The 25,431-nt window shown below is 41.3% G+C and overlaps 1 long non-coding RNA gene across 2 annotated transcripts in view; it reads left to right on the forward strand.

Moving 5' to 3' along the window:
* Positions 1–25,431, forward strand: part of LOC310706055 — a 542,773-nt gene that overhangs the window by 220,891 nt on the left and 296,451 nt on the right. The gene's annotated exons all lie outside the window — the stretch shown is intronic.

The following is a 25,431-nucleotide window of genomic DNA, read 5'->3' on the forward strand; positions in this document are numbered from 1 at the left end:
ATAAATCCAGCCACCTCACCAAATTTTTCAATTTCCTCTATCACTTCAGTTGCATTATTCGTCGGATCCTCCACCATTATAACCAAATCGTCCGCAAAGGCTCTAACCTTATATTCATTGCGGCCTACTGTCACCGCCTTTATCTTTTTATTTTCTCTAATTGAGTTCAGAAGGATCTCCAGAACCATAATAAACAGTAAAGGCGAGAGCGGGCAGCCCTGCCTAGTACCCTTTGATATTTTAATTTCTTCTGTTGTCACGTTATTTACTAGCAGCTTTGCCCTTTGTTCCGTATATATTGCCCTTATTCCATTAAAGAATTCATTCCCCATCTCCATATACTCCATATTTTTTAACATAAAGTCCCATGATATATTGTCGAATGCCTTTTCGGCATCGACAAACATTAACATTGCTCTTCTCTCGTTACTTGCTGTCAAGTACTCCAAAATGTTTATTATATTTCTCACATTATCTCTCATCTGTCTTCGCGGACGGAAGCCTGTTTGATCTTCGTGGATGATTCCTTGCAACACCTTTTTCAATCTCTTTGCTATTATTCCTGCGAAGATTTTATAATCAGTATTTAGCAAAGAAATTGGTCTATAATTCTTTACTTGTGTTGAATCCGCACCCTCCTTTGGAATAAAAGTTATATACGCCTCCTTCCAAGTCTCTGGGATCTCCCTCTCTTTTAGAATATTGTTCATTGTTTCTTTCAACGGTATTATCAAAATTGATTTCAGTTCTTTGTAGTACCTTGCTGTAAAGCCACCTGGTCCTGGGGCCTTCCCGTTTTTCAACTCTGATATGACCACCTTGATTTCCTCTTCATCTATCGGGGAGTTCAGCCTATCTCTTGCTTCTATTGGGATCTTTTGCACCTTTTTCTCTTTTAGGTATCTCTCTATTTTCCTTATATTATTCTTTTCTTTTTTCCTATACAATTGACTATAAAAGTCCAAAAATCCTTTCCTAATGCCTTTGGGACTAATTATCTCTTCTTCATTCACTCTAATTTTATTTATTATACTCTGTTCTTTCCTTTTCTTAGTCTGCCAGGCCAGCCATCTTCCTGATTTATTCGCGAATTCAAAGTCTTTTTGTCTTAATCTTTTAATATTCCATTCCACCTCCTTGTTTATTATCATAGCAAATTGGGTTTGCAAGGCCTTGATGCTTTGTCTGACTTTCATATTATTCGGATTTTTGATTAGATTTTGCTCATATTCCATAATTTGTTTTAAGATTTCTTTCTTTTCTTTCTCTCTATTCTTCCTTTTAATTGAGTTTTGTTGTATATAAAGACCTCGCATCACTGCCTTGCTTGCATCCCAGACTATACTCATTTTCGTGCCCTTGTTACAGTTGTCCACAAAATATTCATTCATCTTCTTCTGTGCCTGTTGTACAAATTTTTGGTCATCAAAGAGGCTATCATTCATCCTCCATCTAAACGTTCTTTCTTCAAAGCCTTTAATCTCCAATTTAATCGGGTTGTGGTCTGAGATTACTCTTGGTTCTATTTCTACCTGGAGGATTCTTGGGGTTAACTCATTCGAGATCCAAATTTGATCAATTCTCGACATTGATTGGTTTGGCTCTGAATAATATGTGAATTGTTTTTCCTGTGGGTGTCTTAACCTCCAGATATCTACTAGATTACAATTTTTAATCATTTCAAAAAAAGATTTAGGTAGTTTACCTTCTTTTGATCCACCCTCCCTCAATCTGTCCATTTCAATTGAGACCACCCTGCTCATATCTCCCATCATGATTATTTTTTGATCCACATATTCTATCAATTTTTCCTCCAAGTTTTTATAAAAGTCAGCTTTATTTCCATTAGGTGCATAGATTCCGACAATAATTATTTTCTCACCTTGCCAATTGATTTGAACAGCAACTATTCTTCCTTCTTCGTCCTTAAAGATTTGGTGGGCTTCTATTTTGTTTTTTATATATAAAATTACTCCTTTTTTCTTTCCTTTGTCTGAAGATATAAATTCATTTCCAAGTCTCTTATTTATCAAAATTCTCCTATGCCTTTTTGCCACATGCGTTTCTTGCAGGCAGATGATATCTAAGTTTTTTTTCTTTAAGAATTGTTCCACCTTATTCCTTTTTTTTATCATTCAGTCCATTTACATTCCAATTCCATAATTTTAATGCCATATTGTTTTCAGTAGTAGATAGGTAGCCGTGTTGGTCTGCCATAGTCAAAATAAAAAATTCCTTCCAGTAGCACCTTAAAGACCAACTAAGTTAGTTCTTGGTATGAGCTTTCGTGTGCATCTGAAGAAGTGTGCATGCACACGAAAGCTCATACCAAGAACTAACTTAGTTGGTCTTTAAGGTGCTACTGGAAGGAATTTTTTATATTGTTTTCAGTTAATGAAGATACTTTTTTCTCTACTTAAGTTCTTTATAATCCTTCCTCTTCTTCCTCTCCCTCCTCCCCCTCCTCCTCCCCCCCTCCTCCAGCCCCTCCCCAACCTTCCTTCTCTCTCCCATATCTTTCAGTCCCTTTACCTCCACCCCTCCTATTGCTCCCCTGGCCTCCTCTTCCTCTTCTATTAGCAACTCTTTGTATTTTCTCTGGAATTTACCTATTTCTTCTGGACTAGTTAGTCTATGCCTCTTGTTTTTGTAAGTGAATGAGATTCCTTCCGGAAATTCCCATTTAAATTCTATATTATTCTTTTTTAGAGTTTGCACCTGCGGCTTATAGGGGTCTCTCCGTTTCAACAGTCTAATTGGTATATCTTTAAAGATGATTATGTAACTACCATCGATGCATAGTCTTTTTTCTCTATTTTTTTGAAGCACCACATTCCTCATATCTCTATCCTTAAAGGTTATAAGACAATCTCCTGGAAATTTCTTTGCCTTAGTCGTCTTCACCTTTAATCTGAAGGCATTCTGTATTGTACTTGCCACCTCCTCTGTTCGAAACTCCAGCCATTGTGCCAATTCCGTTATTAATTTTTGCCTAATATTCTCCCCTTGATTCTCTGGTACCCCCCTCAGTCTTAAATTAACTTCCCGTTGCCGGAGTTCGTTCATGGAGATCGCATCCCACATTTCCTCTTGTATTTTATTAGTTTCTAACAGTCCCACTCTAATGTTATCATCTTCACACTTTAAATCCTTCATTTCCAATTTTGTCCTTTTCATTCCTTCTTCTAACACCTGAGCTCTTTTGGATACCTCTTTAATTTGTCCTTTCAGTTCACTCACAGTTTCATCTATTTTTTTATCCATTTTCCCAATCTTATCGTCCACCTGTTCAATTTTTGTTTCCAAATTTTTTTCACTTTGCCTAATTTCTGCAAACATCTTTAATATTTCAGATCTGAAATCTGTTTCTTGCTTAGACCCCTTCCTTTCCACTGGTGTCCCCCCATTCCCGCCTTTCTTAGGTACATGAGACATTTTGTACGAGTATATCTTACTATACCAGTTAAATAAGGTAAATATCCCAATTCCCTTTCCCTAATCAGAGCGTAACAGTCAATTTTACAGTTATTCAAAAACTCAGAGTCATATCAAATAATGTTGGATAGTCTTGAATAGTAATAAGTAGAAATCTGGAAGTCTCCTCTTGTTGCCACCAATTAGATGTGAGGGTGATCTGGCTGCGACATCTGTCACCCCATTGATCGCCAGGGTTGATTCGGCTGATCTGGCTGGCTAGGCGGGTGTCCCCTTCCTCCCTCACCGCTCCATGTGCGTCCCTCCCGAAGCTGCACGCTCGGTGGAAGAGGACGACCATCCCAGATAGAAGGAGTGTACCGTTCTTCGGTCAAGGGTATACGATAGCTGCGCTCCCCTGCTAGAACCTCCAAACAAGGTCAAGATCGGTGTTATATGGTCTCGGCGGCCGCCCCCAGTCACCAGTCTAGCTGCCGCATTCTGGATTAGTTGCAGTTTCCGAGTCACCTTCAAAGGTAGCCCCATGTAGAGCGCATTGCAGTAGTCCAAGCGGGAGATAACCAGAGCATGCACCACTCTGGCGAGACAGTCCGCAGGCAGATAGGGTCTCAGCCTACGTACCAGATGGAGCTGGTACACAGCTGCCCTGGACACAGATTTGACCTGTGCCTCCATGGACAGCTGTGTGTCCAAAATGACTCCCAGGCTGCACTTCCGGAGGCGGCGCAAAACAGCAATGGCGGTCCTCTTTGCGCTGTGAAGGGGAGCTCCGCAGAAACGGGTCGTCCGCTACGGCAAAGCGGAGACCCATAAAGATAAACCACAGGCAGAGTGAGCCTGTGGCCGTGGGACTCGGCGGGCACCAGGAGCGCCCCCTGAAACGAAGAAGGAACCCCGTAAGGGTGGTGCGGTGCTGTGAGTTGATCGCTCTTTCTGCGGAAGTGAAGCCGCGCGCCTGCTGCTGATGAGCGCTGACCTTTTTTCCTGGAACATTTGACTCAAAACTACAAACCCGTGAGTAGGGGAAATTAAGAAATTTCGGGACTAAAGTGATTGAATTTGGCTGAAAGCGGGAGACGTAACCAGGAAGTAAAGTATTGGAAGACACAAGATCTACCCACCCTGGAAGAATGGCAGATGAAAGTGATGGACTACATGACATTGGCTGAGATGACTGGCAGAATCCGTGATCAGGGAAAGGAGACGGCAGAAGAAGAATGGAAGAAATTTAAAATCTATCTTAAGGACTATTATAAACTTGATGAATGCTAGAATGTCGAGGTTTTGAGAAAGAAAGGGTTACAGTGATATAAGATTAGACTGAAGGAAAGATTAAGAGGACAGAGGCTTGATAGAAATATTTAGAAGTTGCTAAAAATTTTGGACATTGGGATGCAGAAAGGGGAGGTATGGGGGAGTCTGAGAAACAAGGTTTATGAAAAAAAGGTTATGAAACTATACGTGTTTGTATGTCTTTTTATATGTTTGTATTGTTTTTTTAAAAAATTGTAAAATCAATAAAAAAATTTATAAAAAAAAAAGGAAGTCCGTCTCCCGGCTGTGCTTAAAGTATTAAAGTAAAGACTTTGACAAGCTGGAAACGTGTCAAAGAAGTTTTAAAAGTGTGGATTATTGTGCAACAATTGAATTTGCCTTTAAGAGACTAAGAGAGACAATTTCGTTTTATTCTTGTTGGTTTTGAACTGGACTCTCCCCCTCCTTTGTGGATTTATAAATGACGGAGAAGCCCAAATTCACGGGCTGCCAGGTTAAAAAAAAAAGAACTGTCAAATTGCTGAAACTGTTTAACTACTGAAAGTGCTACATTGGAGCATTACAGTTTGGATACAAATGGGGAGACTGTTTCTCGCACCTCTTTAGGAACTTTGTTTCAACTTTGGGAAAGCTCTGCAAGTCAAAAAGGAGCTGAAGGATCCTTTCAATGCGTTTGAAAACTGCTGGGATTTTAATGGTGGAACAACTTTATTCTTTTCTTTGAGACATTGCTGCACCCCCCCTAGAGGATTGTGGATTTATAACTGTCTGGGACTTGCCTTTTGTTTTGATTCTCTGCTGCCTTGTTGTTTACTCTTTGGAACTGTCTTTCCCATGGGACTGCATACAGCCTGACCTTGGCACGTAGACAGGATTGGAATGAGTGGTGCGGGGAAAACAAGATTGGCCAAAACGAAAGCTAAACAACTGGTACAAACAACTTTGACATCTCAGCCACGCAGATCATCTGTCCAGCTGTTTTAGGGACACAAGAAGAAGAAGTTGAGCAGACATCTCTAGAGGATATGGCTGCAGGAGGATCTGCAGCAGTTCTAGAACAAATTTTGGGGCAACTGGAAACTTTAAACAAAAAGGCAGATGAGCATTCGGCCAAAATTGACCAAGCTACAGCCAGTATTAGTAAATTGACTGAACAAGTCGCTCAACACACACAAGCAATTGGGAATCTTCAGGAAGCAACTGCAGAAAATCACAAATTGGCGGAGGAAGCCAACCAAAAAGCCATGGAAGCCAATCAGAAAGCCGAAGCGATACAGGTGGAGGTAAAACCTTTGCACAAACAAATTAGTGAACAGCAGGCCTACCTGTCTATGATTGAACTGAGAAATAGGGAAAATAATCTCAGACTGAGAGCCATCCCAGAACTTGAACAGGGGGACTTGATTGGCTATTTGACATCAGAATTTTCAAAGTTCTGGGCCATTGAAAAAGACAAGGATTTTAAAATTGTAAGTGCTTTTAGACTGGGAAGAGTGGTGAGGAAGGACAGAGCCAGAGACTGTTTGATCATTTTGAGATCCAAGCAAGAGAGAGACAAAATATTGGGCCTCCACTTTGAAAAATCTCTTGTTATTCAAGGCATCAGAGCAGAAATCTACAAAGATATTCCGAAACAACTTTTGGACCTCAGATCTACATATACAGAATTAACAAGATTATTGAAAGGCAACTCAATTCCCTTTAGGTGGGAATTTCCTCAAGGATTATCCTTCAACTTCAAAGGAAAGAAAGTTAAAATCAAAACAGCAGAAGATCAACAAAAAATTGTGAACAACCACAGAGAGGACCTTCAGAAAGGGGCTGTAGGACCTGGGTCTTGGCCACCACCACCGCCTATACCCACACACTCGGGTCAAGAAGATCAGAAGGAGACGCCACCACAAAGTTAAAAGATTGATCCAGGATGTCTCTGCAGATTCTTAGCTGGAATATAAATGGAGGAAATTCCCCAGAAAAAAGGAAAAGAATATTTCATATATTGAAGAAAGAACAATTGGACATTATTTGCTTGCAGGAAACCCATGTGACTAGGCTCCACAGAAAGGTGTTAATTAATAAAAGACTAGGCCAAGAATTTATTTCATCGGACAGAGTTAAGAAAAGAGGAGTGGTGATTTATGCAAAGGAGAGCCTATCACCAAAGTTTTTATTTAGAGATGAGCAAGGAAGAATTTTGGCAATTGAGATTCAGGACTCAAGGAGAAAAGTTTTTGATTTTAGGAATATATGCACCGAATGAGGGGAAATCAGAATTTTACTAGAAACTGCATGAGACTATGCTGGATTATCTGGACTATAGCAACATCATCATGATGGGAGATATGAATGGGGTGGTCTCCACAAATATGGACAAGTCACAAAATCAAAACTTAACAAAAGATGGCAGACTACCTAAAACTTTTTTTGAACTAACCGACAATATGGATTTGGTTGACATTTGGAGGATAAAGAACCCCCTAGGAAAAGAAGGAACATTCTTTTCTGAAGCCCATCTGTCATGGACAAGAATCGACCAAATATGGATAACTAGAGGACTGGCACCTAAGACCAGAAAAGTGGAAATCTGCCCAAAAACCTGCTCCGACCATAATGCGATGAAAGTGGAGATGAGAATAACTCCAATCGGTTCCTTCAGATGGAAAATGAATGACACCTTGTTTAGAGACCAGGAGATTGTGAAGAAGGCCCAAAAAACCTTAAAAGACTATTTTGAAATAAACCTGAACACTACAGTGGAAAAAAGAGTAATCTGGGACACAAGTAAAGCTGTTATGAGAGGGTTTTTGAGACAACAGAACATGATAAAGAAAAGACTTTGGAATGAAAAAAAGGACAAGATTTTAGAGAGGATAAGAGATGGTGAGAAAAAATTAAAATCAAAACCAAAATCACAGGAGATTCTGAGAGAAATTAAATTCCACCAGGCACAATATGCTAAATTGATAAACCAAGAAGTTGAGTGGAAAATTAAATTAATGAAACAAAGATCATTTCAATCAGCAAATAAGTGTGGAAAACTGCTAGCATGGCAGTTGAAAAGGAGACCAAAACTGAACACGGTTACAAATTTAGAGGTTGAAGGGAGAAATATCCAGAACCCTGAGGAAATTAGAAAGTGTTTCCAGAGATACTTCAAACAACTTTACACGCAAGGGCTGCAGAAAGAGACTGAGATAGACCAATTTTAAAAATCAATGGAGTACTAAAATTATCCCAGGAAAAGAGAACAACCCTGAATTACAAAATAACACAACAAGAAATTGAAGGTGCCATTCAGAATATGCAACTAGGAAAATCTCCAGGGCCAGACGGACTCACCTCCAAGTACTACAAGATATTGAAAGACTTCTTGACACAACCACTAATGGAGGTATGTAACCAGATTATGGAGGGGAAGAAGGCACCAGAATCGTGGAAAGAAGCTTTCATCACATTGATACCTAAAGTGGAAACTGAAAAGACTCAACTTAAGAACTACCGTCCCATCTCACTCCTAAATGTGGATTACAAAATTTTTGCAGATATTTTGGCAAGTAGACTTAAAAAAGTGCTAAATGAAGTAATTCATAAACATCAGGCAGGCTTTCTCCCAGGTAGACATTTGTCTGATAATACTAGGAATATTATTGACATTTTGGAACTTTTGCAAACTAATATCAACACAAAAGCAGTGTTAATTTTTATTGATGCGGAGAAGGCCTTTGACAATATCTCTTGGAAGTTTATGAAGAAAAACTTGGAAGGGATGGGAGTGGGACGGGGGTTTGAAAATGGAATAGAGGCAATCTATTCAGAGCCAAAAGCTAAATTGATAGTTAACAATGTGGTGACAGAAGAGTTCAAAATTGAAAAAGGAACACGACAAGGTTGCCCCATATCCCCTCTGTTATTTATTTCAGTCCTGGAGGTGCTTTTTTTTTTTAAAAAAAATATTTTTATTACTTTTTTTCCAGATAGATATCAACAGTACAGAAAAACAAGGAAACAAGAAAAGAAAAAGAAAGAAAAGAGAAAACCTGATTTTTCCAAAGCTTGTTTCAATTCTCCAACGGACTTCCCCACATCTCCCGCACAATGCAATCTTTATAATAAATTTGTCAGCAAATTATAACCTTGTTTCATGTGTTTCTTTTGTACTTTCAGTTACATTTTAAGTTTAAATTACTTATTATCCAATTACTCTATAAACACATATATTATCCTTTTTTAAACATTTAAACATTGGTTCTTTCATTAATATTATCTAATTTCAATGTCATCAACTCTCATTGCTGGAGCTAACCTTTCCAAATCATGCGAATTTTTATAGTTCATATAACTTATAAAATTTCGCAAATAGTCCTTAAATTTTTTCCAGTCCTCCTCAATTGTTTCTTCTCCCAAATCTCGGATTCTGGCAGTCATCTCGGCCAATTCCATATAGTCCATCAATTGCATTTGCCACTCTTCCAGGGTGGGCAAATCTTGAGTCTTCCAATATTTTGCGATAAGTATTCTTGCTGCTGTAGTTGCATACATAAAAAACGTTCTATCCTTCTTTAACACCTTTTGGCCGACAATGCCCAAGAGGAAGGCCTCTGGTTTCTTAGGAAAGGTGTACTTAAACACCTTTTTTAACTCATTGTAGATCATTTCCCAGAAGGCCTTCACTCCTGGACAGGTCCACCAAAGGTGAAAGAATGTCCCTTCAGCCTCCTTACATTTCCAACATTTGTTATCGGACAGATGATATATCTTAGCGAGCTTGACTGGGGTCATGTACCACCTGTATATCATTTTCATAATGTTTTCTTTCAGGGCATTACATGCCGTAAATTTCATACCGGTGGAGTCCTGGAGGTGCTTTTGAATATGATTAGGGAGGACCGGTTGGTGCAAGGAATGCAGGTCGGAGTGAAACAGTACAAACTTAAAGCTTTTGCAGATGACTTGGTTTTAACATTACAGGAGCCAGAATCTAGTACGAAAAGAGTCCTAGAACTGATTTATGAGTTTGGCCGGGTGGCGGGATTTAAATTAAACAAGCAAAAAACTAAGGTTTTGGAGAAAAATCTGACACTTTTGGAATCAAAAAGATTTCAGAAAGAGACAGAGTTAAATGTGGTTAAAAAAGTGAAATACCTAGGGGTTAACTTGACTGCTAAAAATCTGAACTTATTTAAAGATAATTATGAAAAATGGTGGACAGAAATTAAAAAGGAGCTAGAAACTTGGTCAAGATTGAAACTTTCCTTGTTAGGTCGAATTGCAGCTATAAAGATGAATGTATTGCCAAAGATGTTGTTTTTGTTTCAAACCCTACAGATTGTGGACAGAGTGGAATGTTTTGGAAAGTGGCAGAAAGATATTTCTAAGTTTGTCTGGCAGGGCAAAAAGCCCAGAATAAAATTTAAAATTCTAACTGATGCAAAGGAAAGAGGGGAATTTGCCCTGCCGGACTTAAGGTTATATTATGAAGCTGCAGCTTTCTGCTGGATGAAGGATTGGTTACTTTTAGAGAACACTGATGTCCTAGATCTGGAAGGGTTTGATAATGCTTTGGATGGCATGCATATTTGTGGTACGACAAGGTAAAGGTTCATAAAGGGTTCAAAAACCATATTGTCAGGAAAGCAATATTTATTGTCTGGACAAAATACAAAGACTTACTAGAAAACAAGACCCCGAGATGGCTATCGCCAATGGAGGCTAAGGCCCGGAAAAGACTCAATATGGAGGCCGGTTGGCCGAAATATTGGGAAATAATAGAAAAAACCGGAGATAATTGGAGACTGCAGAGCTTGGAGAAATTAAAAAATAAGGTGCGAGATTGGTTACATTACGCTCAAATTAAAGAGGTTTTTAATATGGATAAAAAGATAGGATTTCAGGTGGAAAAATCGAAACTAGAGACAGAATTGTTAGAAGCAAAGACTAAGGTACTTTCAAGAATGTATAACTTGCTGCTTAAATGGAATACTCAGGATGAGACAGTTAAATCAGTCATGATAAAATGGGCTCAGGACATTGGGTACAACATCATGTTTGAGGACTGGGAAAGGTTATGGACCACCGGAATGAAATTCACGGCATGTAATGCCTTGAAGGAAAATATTATGAAAATGATATACAGGTGGTACTGTTAGGATATTTCCGTTCCACCTTAAAAGGGAGCAGGCTTTGTGAGTAACAGAGTCTGCGCATGTCCTGTTCACAGGATGTTTATGTTCTGCTGTTCCTTTCGATTTCAGTTGGTCAGAGACGCTGACACAGAACGGTCATGTTTTCCTTTGTTCTGTTCAACGCTAAATAAAGTCTGTAGATAATGCTCTTCTGCGGTGCAGCTTTTCTGGCTGTGTGTTTCTGCTGATAAACAGTGTGCACAAGCTCTGGAATGCGGCAATCTATTTCCAGAACGGCTTCGTGTCGCTAACTGCTGGATCTGCCTGTCTACGGGAGATCGATGGACGTCCAGCAGCCGGCTTGGGGCCATGATGGACTATATCTCCCTGGCAGTTTCCCAACAACAAGGTTTCGGGCCCAGATTCACAGCACCTACAGGAGAGTAAAGCTGCAACAGACTGCGTTTGAGGTACGTGGGAAAAGCGAAAGAAAAAAAAGAGGGAGGCTTTTGGCTTTTCTGTTTACCTCGGAAGGAGTCTTTGAACTCTGCAGGGCTTAATTGGCCTGGGAGCCAAGCCAGAGAGTTCGTGATTAATGAGCTGCCAAGATAAGGAGTCTCTGAAGTTAAAAAGACTCACGGCTAAAGCAAAAAGCTGGAAATGGAGTTTTTCCAAGCTTATGGAGATGCTGACTGTCCACTAAAGTTAAATGGGCAGAATTATGAAACCTGGGCAAAATGGTGTGAAAGTTTGCTGCGTCAGTTTCGGGTGTGGCATACCGTGAGTGAGGGCCCCCCCGTTTCCTCTGACAGAGAGATGGAAAGCCGATGATTCGAAGGCGATAGACGTAATAGTCTTATCCGTATCTCTTGAGGAAATTAAGACGCTGGCTGGCAACACCACTGCACGTGGGATGTGGAATGCTTTGAAAGCTGCTCATCTGCCAGTAATCCCAGCCCAGAGTTTGACTGCATCGGGGGTCCTAGCTGTTTCCCAGAATGCGAGTGAATGCAGGGATGCTGAGGGCACCAGTTGCAAGCTGCAGGGGGAGCTGACCGTCACGTCATCCCAGGCAGCATTCCAGCCTCCAGGGGGAGCCAAGGAGTCGGCAGCTGAGAGCTCTGGTTCTCGTGAGAACCAAGGTCATCGCCTTTGCAGAGGCCGGAAAGGCAAAGGTAAACAGAGGCAGACGCCTGCAGATGGCCCGAAGCAGAGGGAGGGTGAAGAGCCCGCGCCAGGGAAAAACAAGGCGTTGTTTGCTGGCACAGCTTCACCAAAGGCTAAAGGCACGTCTGCTGACCAGAAGCAGGGGGGCAAGCTGCAAAAGCCCACGCCAGTGGAAAACAAGGTTTTGTTTGCTGGCACAGCTTCACCAAAGGCTAAAGGCACGTCTGGTGGCCAGGAGCAGCAGGGGGGCAAGCTGCAAAAGCCCACACCGGTGGAAAACAAGGGTTTGCTTGCTGAAAAGAATGCTCCAACAGCCAAAGGCAGATTTATTGTCAATTCAGGTGCGAGCCGCCACGTCTCGAAGGATCGCCACCTGTTTATCTCCTTCACACCTCAAGAAGGTGAGATTCACCTGGCTGACGGAAAGACGTTGCAAATCGCAGGGGAAGGGACTGTGAAACTTGCAAGTTTGCACACAAACATCAGCGGTGTATCAGCGGTGTACTTTATGTTCCAGGCGCTGCAAGCAACTTGCTGAGTGTCCCGCAGCTTACTGGGCATGGTTTTCAGATTTCCTTCAAGAGGAGCGTCTGTGTCATCAGTAAAGGCAAAGAGGACTATTTGCATGCAAAGTTTATGGATGGTTTGTTCCATATAACTTATGAGAACACTGCTGTTGTATCTAATGCTGATTCTTGTTGTGTTGCACAAACTAACAAAGTTATTCATGCAGGTTGCATTCACGATGCACATCGAAGGTTTTGTCACCTCTCTTGGAAGGCACTGGCCAAGATGCCAGAGGTGGTTGAGGGTTTGAACATCAAACCCTGTAAATTTCACATGAAGTGTGTATCTTGTGCAGAGAACAAGGTGAAGGTTGCTCCAAAAGGCAAGGAGTCTAGCAGGCAGGCTTCCAAACCCTACCAGCTAGTGCATGCAGACCTGGTTGGGCCACTTGCGCCCTCTTTAGGAGGAGCAAGGTACTTCATGATTCTAATTTATTCTTTTTCCAGGTACATTCATGTGTTTTTGCTCGAACAGAAATCGCAAGCGTTTCCGAAGTTTAAGGTATTCTGTGCTTGGTTGGAGAATGTGCACGGTAAACGTATTGCCTGTTTGTTTACCGATCGAGGCGGGGAATTCACTTCTCAGCAATTTGAAGCTTTCCTGACTGAGAAGGGAATCCAGCATGACATGTCAACGCCCAGATCACCATGGATGAATGGGCTTGCAGAGAGAGCAAATCAAACATTGCTGCAAGGAATCAAAACCTTGTTGCATGATGCCAATCTCCCTGATAAGTTTTGGGGGGAAGCTCTGGGGAATTTGGTTTATACTTTTAATCGCAGATTGTCATCACCCATGGGCTGTACCCCCTATGAGAAGATGTTTGGCAAAAAGCCCAACATCAAGCACATGAAAATCTTTGGTTCTGACATGTGGGTACGCACACAACAAACCAACAAGCTTGGGAAGCGTGGGGCACATGGTTTGCTCATGGGGTACGAAAAAGGTGCATACAGGGTATGGATGACTAACTCTAAGTCCATTAAGTTCACAAGGAGTGTTGAGTACAATCCTAAGTGGGGGGGAAATGTGGGAATTTTCCAGAGTTACCCAGAGGAGGATGAAGGTGATGTCAAGCAAGCAGCTAAAGCTGAGGAAGCTGCTGAGGACGACGACGACGATGATGATGATGATCAGAGTTCGGATTCCAGTTCAGTGGGCAGCGCTGCTGCTGGTGCCAGTGACAGTGATGACACAGCAGACTACAAGAGCGCAAAGGCCTCAGTCAGACCATCTGATGCGTCTGACAATGAACTGGAAGAACCACTGTTCACCATTGGTCGTTTTTCTCCTAAGAAAGAGGAGATGAGTCCAGAAGACTTGCGTCTAGTACGGAGATCTGAAAGGGCGACCAAAGGCAGACCTCCAAAGAGGTATGCTGATGAGTTTGCTAAGACAGCAACTGCTGTTCTTAGTAGCTCAGAGAAGGTGTGGGAACCTTCAAGCTTCAAAGAGGTTCAGGAGTTAACCTCTAAAGATGCTGAGCCTTGGCTTAATGCCATGAAGGCTGAAGTTGATTCCTTGAACAGGAACCAAACTTGGGAACTGGTACCGGTAGTCCCAGGAATGAGACTGGTTGGCAGCAAATGGGTCTTCAAGGCCAAGACAGACCAGAATGGCAAGGTAGTCAGACACAAAGCCAGGTTGGTTGCCAGAGGTTTTTCACAGGTACCAGGACAGGATTACCATGAGACCTACTCACCCACAGTCAAATATGAGAGCATTCGACTGATGCTCAAGATCGCTGCGGAGGAGAAACTGCATGTTTCCCATCATGACATTAATACAGCTTTTTTTGTACGGGATTTTGAACGAGGAGCTGTTCATGCTTCCACCTGATGGGATGGAGATACAGAAGGGAATGGTCTGTAAACTGCGGAAATCCTTATATGGTCTCAAGCAGAGTGCCAGGTGTTGGAACACAAAACTCACTGAAACATTGCTTTCTCTAGGTTTTCACCAGGGCAAAGCTGATCCATGTGTGTTTGTCAAGGAGGAGGGGCAAAACAAACTCTATTGTTTATGTTTTGTTGATGATCTTCTGGTGTTTTGGAAGAATCAGGCTTTTTATCAAAGCACCCTAGCTCAGCTGAAGGAGCACTTTGACATGAAGGATCTTGGTGAGGTATCCAACTATCTTTCTCTGCAGGTGGAGAAGGACCAAGCAGGTAATTTTCTGGTACACCACAGAAAATTGCTGATGTATTAACCAGGTTGAATTTGGTTGATGCAAACCCAGCAGACACACCGATGGTGACAGGTTACCAGGTAGACAGTACTGCTGAAGCGTTTTCTGGCACAACGCTATACAGATGCATTCTAGGCAAGCTGAATTTCATTGCCAGATGTTCAAGACCTGACATAGCTGTAAGCTGTAATCTGCTTAGCAGACATGCCAACAATCCTACGGTTCAGGATTGGAAAGCTCTGAAGCGCATAGCCCGCTATTTGAAAAGGACTATGCACTACAGGCTGAGGTTCACCAGTCAGAAGACTGGAGGTCTTGAAATCTTTGCAGATGCAAGTTTTGGAAGTGACACCACGGATGGTACAAGCACTTCTGGAGTATGCTACATGTACAACCACTGCCTGTTTGACTGGTTGTGCAAGAAGCAAACAACAGTGAGCCTAAGTTCCTGTGAAGCAGAACTCAATGCTCTGTCATTTTCACTCATGGATTGTGAATGGTTGATGCAACTGTTTAAGGACATCAGAGTGTCTGTGAAATGTCCTGTACAAGTGTATCAAGACAATAGATCGTGTTTGGCTTTGCTGAACTCTGAGAGTTGCAAGCAAAGGACCAAGTACTTGCAGATTAAGCTACATCGTGCAAGAGGGTGTATTCAGAAAGGACTCATTCAGGTGTCCTACATGCCAGGAAATGAAATTCCTGCTGATCTGTTGTCTAAGGTTGTTAACAGAGAACAACTTAAGGTTTATATACAAAAGTTGCAATTGGGTTGAACCACAGGTACTACAGGTTACACGGAAAGGGGGAGGATGTTAGGATATTTCCGTTCCACCTTAAAAGGGAGCAGGCTTTGTGAGTAACAGAGTCTGCGCATGTCCTGTTCACAGGATGTTTATGTTCTGCTGTTCCTTTCGATTTCAGTTGGTCAGAGACACAGAACGGTCATGTTTTCCTTTGTTCTGTTCAACGCTAAATAAAGTCTGTAGATAATGCTCTTCTGCGGTGCAGCTTTTCTGGCTGTGTGTTTCTGCTGATAAACAGTGTGCACAAGCTCTGGAATGCGGCAATCTATTTCCAGAACGGCTTCGTGTCGCTAACTGCTGGATCTGCCTGTCTACGGGAGATCGATGGACGTCCAGCAGCCGGCTTGGGGCCATGATGGACTATATCTCCCTGGCAGTTTCCCAACAGGTACATGACCCCAGTCAAGCTCGCAAAAATATATCACTTGTCTGATAATAAATGTTGGAAATGTAAGGAGGCTGAAGGGACATTCTTTCACCTCTGGTGGACTTGACCAAGAGTGAAGGCCTTCTGGGAAATGATCTATAATGAGTTTAAAAAGGTATTTAAATATACCTTTACTAAGAAACCAGAAGCCTTCCTCTTGGGCATTGTCAGCCAGAAAGTGTTAAAGAGGGACAGAACTTTTTTTATGTATGTGACTACAGCAGCAAGAATACTTATCGCTAAACATTGGAAGACACAAGATTTGCCCACACTGGAAGAGTGGCAGACGCAACTGATAGACTATATGGAACTGGCCGAAATGACTGGCAGAATCCGAGATTTGGGAGAAGAAACAATGGAAGAGGATTGGAAAAAGTTTAAGGACTACCTACATGTTAAGAAATTGCACGATCCAGAAAAATATGGTTCCAGTAACTCGATTGAAAGATATAGAAAATTAAGTGATATGTAAGAAAAGATCGAAACTTAAAGTAATATTATGTTTAATTTAAGTTACAACTATTTGATAAAAAATACTTGAAGTCTAGAAATATAACATTTGAGAGGTATAAATTAAGAAATGAAACAAGGTAATAATTTGCTGGCACTTTTATTACAAAGAACGCAGGGTAGGGAGATGTGAGGAAGTCCAGTTATATAAAAAAAGTGTTATGAACAGTTGTGCTTTTTCTTTCTCTTTTCTTTTCTCTTTGTTACATTGTTTGTTGGTGTAATTGTATGATTTCTTGTTTGTTATTCCTCTGGTGAAAGGTTCTTATGTAATTGTTATGTGATTTTCTATTTTATGTTTGAAAACTGAATAAAATATTTATAAAAAAACAAAAAAACAAAATGACTCCCAGGCTGCGCACCTGGTCCTTCAGGGGCACAGTTACCCCATTCAGGACCAGGGAATCCTCCACACCTGCCCACCTCCTGTCCCCCCAAAACAGTACTTCTGTCTTGTCAGTATTCAGCCTCAATCTGTTAGCCGCCATCCATTCTCCAACCACCTCCAGGCACTCACACAGGACCTTCACCGCCTTCACTGGTTCTAATTTAAAAGAGAGGCAGAGCTGTATCTATTTCCATGCCTGCTGAAAACCAAGTTTTCCCATTACACAGTAAGCAGTGCAGGTGTCCTCATCTGCCTCCTCTCCTCCTGTAAATGATAAGTGTTATGTACTGAAGTTCTCACCCTGGGCCAGCAGGGGGATACTGTAGATAGTTTTCACTCAGGTCCACATATGCAAATAAGGAATTGAAAGTGACGTTCAGTGATTAGATAGTTACAGAAAGTTGTTACTGTTGCTTTGTAGTTGAGCTCTATATAAGCAGGTTGGCTGAACCCTTCAGCCCAGTTCTGTTCTGGGCTTGTGAATAAACAAGAGCTGTTTGAAGAATCGCTGTGTTGTCTGATATGTTCACCCACAACTTAACTATAAGCTTTTTGCTTTCTTGCCAGTCCTTGGCCTGACTTGTTTGTATAGCCAGATAGCTTAACAAGCATCACCTGAATGCATTTCCTCAACAGCAAAAACACTCTCCAGATCTCTAAACTTCTGCTATGGGCTTTGCACCTGGTTTATAGACTTCCTTTGTGTTTCTTTATTTTCAAGATGCAAATCCTGTAAATCCATGGCAGTCCACAGCCTTGTTCTAGGTCAGCTCCCCATCAGCCAGTGGCAAGATAAAAGGGTGCAATCTTAGCTCCAATGCACCGTTTTGCTAATACTGCACAGGTAATATTCTAAAGTGACAAGAAGGTTGATCAAATATCTCCAGTTTAAAAAAGAACAACAAAATCACACTGTCAGCACTGCAAAATTCAACTTAAAGTAGCTTTCCAGTATTGCTGCTTCTTTTGTTAAGTCAATGGTAGTGACTTTGTTGGGCCTATTCTGAATTCCCACACTGCCTCTCTTCCCTCCCAGCAGTTGCAATGGAAGATTGTTTCTCCATCATACAGTTTTGGAATAATAATTTTCTTGCCCCTCCATAATCAGATTTGAAGCTCACTTAAACTTTTTCTTTTATTGAAAGAAAAATAGCCTTCTGTTAGCTCCACTGTAATTCCTCTTTGCCTCTTTGTTTCATGATTCCTTTCAGCAGTCTTTATGTGCTTTGCCACTTCTGCTGCATGCCCACCACATCCAAGCCACAGTCAAGCTAGTTTAGCAGTGAGGACTCTTTCACTGATTATGTTTTCAAAAGATACAAGATTATTTAACTAATAGGCTGCCTCTCACTGGAAAAGGTAACTGATAGAGTCACACATAGGAAAATGATAGACCTGAGAGACTCACTAAAAAGATATGCAGCTATGTTTGATATTCCACTACTTCTGATTAAATCATATATGCCATCATCCCTCACCCAGGTACTTCAACTACAACTTGGAAATGTCCATTTGTGTTCCATATTCAGATAGACATTGATTGCACCAATGTATACATTTTTAATCAGACAGTTTCTGTGTCAGATATGAAAATCTACATTATCAGAGGCTATTCTGTTCTTTGGGTAATATGCTGGGGCTTGTCAAGCATCTATCAACAATGCCATTATGTACAAAACCATAGTCAGTGTGACTTTGGGTTTTAAAACCCACCTCTCCAGTACCCATTGAAATCAATCAGTGGAATAAATTGAACTCAAAAGTACTGTAACTTTGGCTGAATCATGCCCAAAGCTTTCTCTCCAATTTTTTTAGAAGCAATAAAATATGCAAAAAATATACAAGGGTTTACACCTCCCCCATTTTTAAAGCAATGAAGCCCAACTTCTGTCTAATGGAGTAGTTTACAATATGTTGAACTTCAGGAGTTGATAAGCTAAGTGAATCCTCACACTCTGGTCTACCATCTAACAGTGGGTGGTATCTGACTTATACTAAAAAAAGCGAATAACTAGATGCCTGTCCCAATGAAATAAACTAATGGCACAATCCTAACAATGTCTACTCAGAAGTCAGTCTCTTGAATCATTTGCTTACTCCCAGGTATGTTAAATTAGGATTGCAGCCATAATTTGCCAGGTCTCAAAGAGGTACTTCTCGCCCTATGATTTAATTTTTTTAAAAAACACACATTTCCATCACAAAAATTGCTTTAAATTCTCTTTAGTTTCAGAAGTTGCCTACGAAGTTGTCCGCAATGCACAAGTCCAAAATTCCTTTGGGTGTATGAAGCCAAGATTAGAATCTGAGTCAGCTTAATTTCATTTTTTCTAGTTAAGAGGTCTGTCCGGAGGCGGCGCGAAACAGGCAATGGCGGTCCTCTTCAGTCTCTGAAGAGGGGCTCCGCAGGAAAGGATCGTTCGCTACGGCACAGCGACGATCCACTAAGAAAAACCACGAGCAGAGTGAGCTCGTGGCCGTGGGACTCGGCGGGCACCTGGAGCGACCCCCAAAACGAAGAAGGGACCCCGTAAGGGGCTCCGGAAGCGCAGAGGGGAAGCGGTGCTGTGAGTACATCGCTCTTTCTGCGGGAGCGGACTTCCTTTTTCTCGTCTCCCGCTTTCAGCCAAATTTTCAATTTGTAGTTCCGAAATAAAACACTTCTTACTCACGAGTAGGTAATTTAGAGTCCAATGCTTAAGGAAGAAAGGTTTGAGAATGGAATAGAAGCAATTTATTCAGAACAAAAGGCTAAATTGATAGTGAACAATGTGGTGACAGAAGAGTTTTCTATTGAAAAGGGAACACGACAGGGGTGCCCTCTATCCCCTCTATTATTTATCTCGGTCCTGGAGGTGTTGTTGAATATGATCAGGAAGGATCGGCAGGTACAGGGAATACGGGTCGGAGCGAAACAATATAAACTGAAAGCATTCGCAGATGACTTGGTTTTAACACTACAGGAGCCAGAATCATGTACAAAAAGAGTTTTAGAATTGATTCAGAAATTTGGTCGGGTGGCGGGTTTTAAGCTGAATAAACAAAAAACTAAGGTATTAGGGAAAAATTTGACAGCTACTGAAACAGATGGGTTTCAGAAGGAAACAGAACTAAACATTGTCAAAAAAGTGAAATACCTGGGGGTTAATCTGTCTTCTAAGAACCTGAACTTATTTAAAGACAACTATGAGAAATGTTGGTCAGAAGTTAAAAAAGACCTAGAAACCTGGTCAAGATTGAAACTATCCTTGTTAGGCCGAATTGCAGCTATAAAAATGAACGTTTTGCCAAAAATGTTGTTTTTGTTTCAAGCCTTGCAGATTGTGGACAGAGTGGAATGCTTTGGAAAGTGGCAGAAGGATATCTCGAAATTTGTTTGGCAGGGCAAAAAGCCCCCAATAAAGTTTAAAATATTAACTGATGCAAAGGAAAGAGGGGGGTTTGCCCTGCCAGACTTAAGGTTATACTATGAAGCTGCTGCCTTCTGCTGGATGAAAGATTGGATTCTGTTAGAAAACACTGATGTCCTAGATCTGGAAGGCTTTAATAATTCGTTAGGTTGGCATGCGTACTTGTGGTATGACAAGGCAAAAACACATGGAATGTTTAAAAACCATATTGTCAGAAAAGCAATATTTATGGTCTGGAAAAAATACAAAGACTTATTGGAAAGTAAAACTCCGAGGTGGGTATCACCAATAGAGGCCAAGGCTCGGAAAAAACCTAATATGGAGGCCGGCTGGCCGAAATATTGGGAAATAATAGAAAACATTGGAGATAATTGGAGGTTGCAGAGCTTTGAAAAATTAAAGGGTAAGGTGCAAGATTGGTTTCATTATGCCCAAATTAACGAGGTTTTTAAGTTAGACAAAAAAACAGGATTCCAGGTGGAAAAAATCGAAACTTGAGACAGAGTTGTTAGAACCAAAGACCAAGTTATTATCGAGAATGTATAACTTGCTGCTTAAATGGAATACTCAGGATGAGACAGTCAAATCAGCCATGATAAAATGGGCTCAGGACATTGGTTATAATATCATGTCTGAGGACTGGGAAAGGTTATGGACCACCGGTATGAAGTTTACCGCATGTAATGCCTTGAAAGAAAACATTATGAAAATGGTATACAGGTGGTACATGACCCCAGTCAAGCTTGCTAAGATATACCATTTGTCTGATAATAAATGTTGGAAATGTAAGGAGGCTGAGGGGACATTCTTTCACCTTTGGTGGACTTGTCCAAGAGTGAAGGCCTTCTGGGAAATGATCTATAATGAGTTAAAAAAGGTGTTTAAGTACACCTTCCCTAAGAAACCAGAGGCCTTCCTTCTGGGCATTGTCGGCCAGAAGGTGTTAAAGAAGGATAGAACCTTTTTTATGTATGCTACCACAGCAGCAAGAATCCTTATCACTAAGTATTGGAAGACTCAAGATTTGCCCACACTGGAAGATTGGCAGACGCAATTGATGAACTACATGGAGCTAGCTGAGATGACTGCCAGGATCCGAGATTCGGGAGAAGAAGCAATGGAGGAGGATTGGAAAAAATTTAAGGACTATTTGCAAAAGTATTATAAGTTATATGAACTATAAGATGCCGCATGACTTGGAAGGTTAGCCCCAGCAATGAGAGTGGATTATATAGAAATTGGATAACATTTTTGAAAGAATCAAAGTTTAAATGGTTAAAAATGACAATATGCTACGTCTCTAGAGTAAATGGAGAATAAGGGATTTAAACTTAAACTGTAATTGAAAGTACAAAAGAAACACATGAAACAAGGTTATAACTTGCTGACAAATTTATTGTTAAGAATGCACTGTGCGGGAGATGTGGGGAAGTCCGATAGAAAGTTGAAATAAGTTGTTGAAATGGTTTGGTTTTTTTCTTTTTCTTTTTTATCTTTTCTGTTCTTTCTTTCTTCTGTTTTATCTGTAACTGGAAAAATGCAATAAAAAAATTATTATAAAAAAAAGAGGTATGTGTACAGGGCTGCAAATCATGGTATTATAGAGATTTAAATATTTCTGGAACCCAAAATGGTGAAGTGCCTCGACACAATAGATTTTAATTCAATTGTTAGCATTATTGATTTTTTAAATATCTTCATTTAAAGCAGAATGATGCATTTTCCCTTCTCCAGCTGCTTCATGGGAAAATGCCCTTCACATTTGAGACTTTGTCAGCTGTTTATAGGTGAAAGCTAGCTCAATATGGAGACTTCAGATAAAATAGAATTTTAAAAAGTTCAGAATCTATGCTTAGTGTTCAATTTCTATTCTGTCCAGAGCAGCTTTAAAATTGAAGAAGTAATAGATTTGAGAGTCATCAGAAATATAAATTATAGCCAGACATTTCCTATCAGCTCTCCATGTAGTTAATGATAAACAGTCAATGGGATGTATGCACCTCTAGCATTTTTATAATGAATCTATTGCTTCCATGACAGCTTCCTGTCAAACATTATGCTTAGGAATTTATAACTCTTGATACCATATTAATAGATGGTGCAGATACGTTACCATCTTCTGCTTCAAAAGTGAAGTTTATCAAATTCATTTAACCCATCCTCTCCAAACCTGACTTACTACGGTCAAATAATACAGCTTTTCTTATGCTACTTTTCAAAGACATGGGATGACTCACAAGCGAGTCCCTTTGTGTAATATATGTGCAAAAGCCTTGTATGAATGAGCAGTATATTAAGTTCTCTACAACAAATCTATGAACTGGAGGAGTGTGAACTGGAGGGAATCTGATTCAGAGGCTGAACCGGAGGAATCCCAGCCTGCACAGGAGTCCCCGCCTCCAGGGCCGGCTGAGCTGGGGCAGGGGCTTGGATCTGAAGGGTCCTCATCTGTGCTGGATCCTCAGGAGCAGGCACCAGCTGAATCCGCTCTGGCTCCGGAGGTGATCGAGGACCCATTGCCTGCAGGTTCTCCTCTCCCAGCCCTGTCAGGGGAAGGTGAGGCTGCCTCTGGGTCCAGTAACCCTCCAGCCTCTCCGGAGCTGCAGAGGCTCAGGGCAGAGAGGCAGAGGGAACTAAGTTCTCTCAGGAGGAGTGCTTGCCTTAAGGCCAGGGGAGGTGAGTCACCTGGGGGCCGGGACTGCCCTAGGCCTCAGAGGAGATAAAGGCCAGTCAGCCCAGTCCCAGGTTGCAGGAGCAACATCATTGGTTACCTGTTCCTGCCAGCACCCTGCTCCGCTTTCTGCCAGAGTTCCTGACCACGCCCGACTCCCTACCTTCAGGGACCCCGCTTCAGCCTTGGACCACACTGCATGGTAACCCCCCGGGACCAGCACAAGGAATCCAAGAACTATTTGGCAGTTAAAATGGGTCAGAATTGTAAATATGAGGCCTATTCCCCCAGATACAATTAGGATTGGACTCATATCCTACCAGAATACAGACATGGCCACAATTAGAGCTATTTGGGCCCTTATTTACTAAGGGGTGCAGAAGGAGAATAATACTACTGTGGGCTGCTAGGAAGGTCTCTCAAAGCTGTCATGAACATCTGCAGGAGCATTCAGCGCTACAAGGAGCAATGGGAAATGACAAGCAAGTGAGCCTCATTTCCTCATACCTACTCACTTTCTTGCCTAGTGATGAACCTTGCCAGACACACCTGAATTGTGTGGTTTTGTCTCAGTTGTACAAGTGGATTTAAAGACTCAGGGCTCCGATTTCTCCCTCTTTGCCATCCCAGGCAACAAACCTCCCTGTACTGCTTCAGCCCTCCAACTTTACTCTTTCTTTCAAAGGTGCCTTTCTATAACCATACTAGACAAAATAATATTTTTACATTCACAGAAACATTCAGGACTGAAACAGGATGCTGAAGCTTGCATGTTTTCTTTACTTTGAGAAAGCTGCAGTGCACCACAGTGACTTTGTATGCCAAGCACACACACACACGAGATGTGCTCTGGCTTTCAGCCACAGGCCTTCCCCAAAACAGGATTGCAAAATTCCAACCACTAGGGCAGGGATGTCCAACCAGTAGATCATGATCTACTGGTAGATCCTCAGTTGATCCTGGTAGATCATGGGATCCTTATCGTGTACAAAATGTTACGGGGGCAAAGCTTAAAAACTGTGCAATCCTCCTCCTAAAAAGCTCAAAAACTCTGGGCAATCCACCCACCTCACACACACTCCTCCTCCCTCCAATATCAATGAGTAGATCACTGCCAGTTTTTTTTATACTGGGAGTAGATTTCAGTCTCTTGGGAGTTGGACATGCCTGCACTATGGCATCAAGCTACTTAAGGTCTATTTCTACCCCAGTTGGGAGGGTGGCTCACAAAAGCTTTTACCTATAAAATGTTGTCTACTTGGCAAACTAAATGTCTGAGAAGGGTGTTCTCTGGTTTAACAAAAGGCGAGCAGGGGCTTTGAAGTTGTTCATTAACAGCTAATAGCTGGGCTAAATCTACACATATATAAAAAATGTTGTGGAAATGCTTTAAAAAATGTTTTTTAAAAAATATATGGAATTTGCCATTAGCTCACTAGCACCATTTGTATAATGCATTTAAAACACACTTAAAACATTATATTTGCACCTGTATAGCTGAGTCCCTGGACAGAAAACTACTAAATAGGACAGTCTTATTCGCATGGTGAAATGCCCTGTGTTCTTATTTAAATTAGTTTTTGTTTCTAAATTTATGTATAAATTATCCCTACCTATTGAGATCACGCAGCTGCCTTCACTGTCATCTTTTCAGCATCTGCTGAAATATTCTAAACAACACTGTTGTTTAGAAAGTTGAAGTAATTCTAATCTGTTTTAGTATTTTAACTTTGGTATGTTTTGAAGTATGGCTGTGAATTTTTCTTGATTTTCTTGTTTTTTTCTTTTTGTTGAAGGTTTTTACAGTCAAAACACTTTATGAAATAAGTAAACAAGTTAGCATATATAAATCCTTTGCTCTCTATTTTGGTGGTGGGTTTTCTTCCTTGGAGAAGTCTATGGTCACCCAGCTTTGCCTTCTGCCCAACATCTCATTTTCTATATTGATAGGATTTGTTTTGTTTGGAGAACATTTTATCAGTAAGCCCTATCCCTGCAGTCTTACATCCCACACACACACACACAGGTCTACCACCCCTGTAAACCTCAGTAGGCCTAAATCTTCTCAAGTGTGTAAAGCCCTCCTTTCACAGGCTAATCACATGCACTGATATATCAAAAGCACCAGAACAGCTTCAGCATAAATCTTTGCCAAAATATCAACAACCCTGTTACACCTAGTTTTGCATGTAATATTGGAATACAGACCACTGACATCTCCAGGCAGGACTCAGAAAGACACCTGGAAGTGACCCTGGAAATATCTGCTCACTTGGGACTCTGGGTGGGTGGCTGTTGCTGCTGTGGTGGGTTCAGGGAGGCTGCCAACTTCCAGGCATGGTCGGGGAGGGCTGGCACTGCCCAACTCTGGCTGCGTTAGAAGAAGAAGAAGAGAAGAGCTTGGATTTGATATCCCGCCTTTCACTCCCCTTCAGGAGTCTCAAAGCGGCTAACATTCTCCTTTC

The sequence above is a fragment of the Podarcis liolepis genome, assembly GCF_965112155.1.
Source record: "Podarcis liolepis genome assembly, chromosome: 4".
In the NCBI taxonomy this organism is placed as follows: domain Eukaryota; kingdom Metazoa; phylum Chordata; class Lepidosauria; order Squamata; family Lacertidae; genus Podarcis; species Podarcis liolepis.